Here is a 2,046-nt window from a genome sequence, read left to right on the forward strand (position 1 = left end):
CCTACTTGAACGCTTACTTTGGGTATAATCAGATCGCGATGCATCCCCTAGACAGGCAGAAAACGACCTTTGTCACTGACAAGGGACTCTACTGTTACCGGGTCATGCCGTTTGGCCTGAACAACGCTGGGGTCACGTATTAAAGGCTGGTGAATCAGATGTTCTCTATTTTTAATCATCTATTTTTAAATACAAAGGAATGGTTTATCATTTATGGGAATATGATAAACGGTTCCCTTAGTGAACCCGACATGAATCGAACACGCAACCTTCTGATCTGGAGTCAGACGCGCTACCATTGCGCCCCGGATCCTCCACGGATCCTTCATGTTACCACATCATACATTTGGACTAATAAAAACCCATGTATTGAGTAATGAGTCTTGTCATGCTTTTTATTAAGATTATCATCAGCCTCATGAGTGACTTAAGTCACATCGAGTTGGCGGAGTTTTCATGATTTCACTCGGTAAGGAGGGCATGTGGATAAGGGTGTTAATGGGCTAAGTTTGAGCCAGAAAATTAGAATTTTGAATTAAGCCGGCGTGACGGCCCAACCTGAAACAATTCCAAATCCAAGCTGAGACCTACCTTAGGCCGAGCCGTTGAAATCCTTCTATGTGGAACAATACTACAAATAGCAGTGGAGACAATGATTCTCACCGTTAAAAATTTTGTAGGGCCCACCATAATATTTATTTTCCATCCAATCTGTTCATAAGGTCACACATACTCGGATGAATAAGAAAAACATATCATATTGATCCAAAACTTATGTGACCCTCAAAATGATTTCAATGGTAGACATTCAATCCCCCACTACGTTTTGCAGTGTGGTCCACTTGATATTTAGATCTGCCTTATTTTTCGGCTCAAGCCTTACGACGAGCTCGCTCGCCAAATGGACAGATGATTTGGATAAACCAAATACTTCATGATGGGACCTACATAACTTAGTGACATCAACACACTAGCCATATTGGTGTTGTGTGGTACACCAGCCAATCTGCTTCTGTCAGTGTAACACACGCTAACGTGTTGTTTGGACACGAATTCCAAGGTGGGGTCCACCTTGATGTTCATAGGAAATCTAACTCGTCCATCCATTTTTCAAGCAGATCCAATTCTCAAGTGGACCATACCATCGAAAGTTCTGGTGATTGACCGTCAAAAACTTATCGTGGGAGATAAAAGTTTTGAATCTAGCCAATCTTTTGTATTTTTCCTTCATCCAGGTCTGTTTTACATTATCAATATGTTTGATATCAAATAAACATTACATCAAGCACTAAGTGGCCCTAGGTAGTTTTTAATGGTGGGCATTCAATCACCAGGTTTTCCTATTATAACGCTCCGGATTTCGGGAACCGAGTAAATACTCGACTCTTGATATCCCAGGTGCCACTTATGCTTTGCGGAAGCAGGATTTTATAGTTCGTTTCACCTGTCATTTGAGTAGTTTATATAATTAAAATAGACTATACGATGTACCCTTGAATAAACGTAAATTTTAATGCAAGTAAATCAGCTATCAGTAAAACATGTCCATCCAGAGTGCAGGACTACAGCTGAGCAAAATATACATTCCAAAATTTACAAATGTGTCAACTCTAAGATCTCATCGACCACCCACAGGCATCCTACATCGGCTTACTGAGCAATTGGATATACGAGGACTCCTCTGAGTCCATGGATGCCTTGTCCAACGCGTCAGACTCCGAAGTGCCTGCATTTATGATAGGGTTTGGTTGGTGTTTCAATACACCGCCTTTAAGTGGGAGTGAGTGATCATTTTAGTGGTTCCATTAACATCAAGTTACACATATTATCAATTTCACAGGCACAATTAATGAAAAGCAGCATAAACATATAGTCCCTATATACTCTTGGTAATGAACATGCATGCTATTATAATACGATGCATGCCCTTGTAATCCAATACTCTCTCATAGTGACTCCAACTCCTCATTCACAAATGGCCAATACTCCCTCATCATGCGAACTGAACTCTCGAGTCGCCACAACCTATACTAATGCAATGTGATA

The 2,046-nt window shown here is 40.8% G+C and overlaps 1 non-coding gene across 1 annotated transcript; it reads right to left on the reverse strand.

Moving 5' to 3' along the window:
* Positions 1 to 241: 241 nt before the first annotated feature.
* Positions 242 to 313, reverse strand: TRNAW-CCA (transfer RNA tryptophan (anticodon CCA)). Its single transcript has one exon. It is a non-coding gene; the product is annotated as a tRNA-Trp (tRNA).
* Between the last annotated feature and the right edge of the window lie 1,733 nt (positions 314 to 2,046).

Source organism: Magnolia sinica, chromosome 6, assembly GCF_029962835.1.
Source record: "Magnolia sinica isolate HGM2019 chromosome 6, MsV1, whole genome shotgun sequence".
Taxonomy (NCBI): Eukaryota; Viridiplantae; Streptophyta; class Magnoliopsida; order Magnoliales; family Magnoliaceae; genus Magnolia; species Magnolia sinica.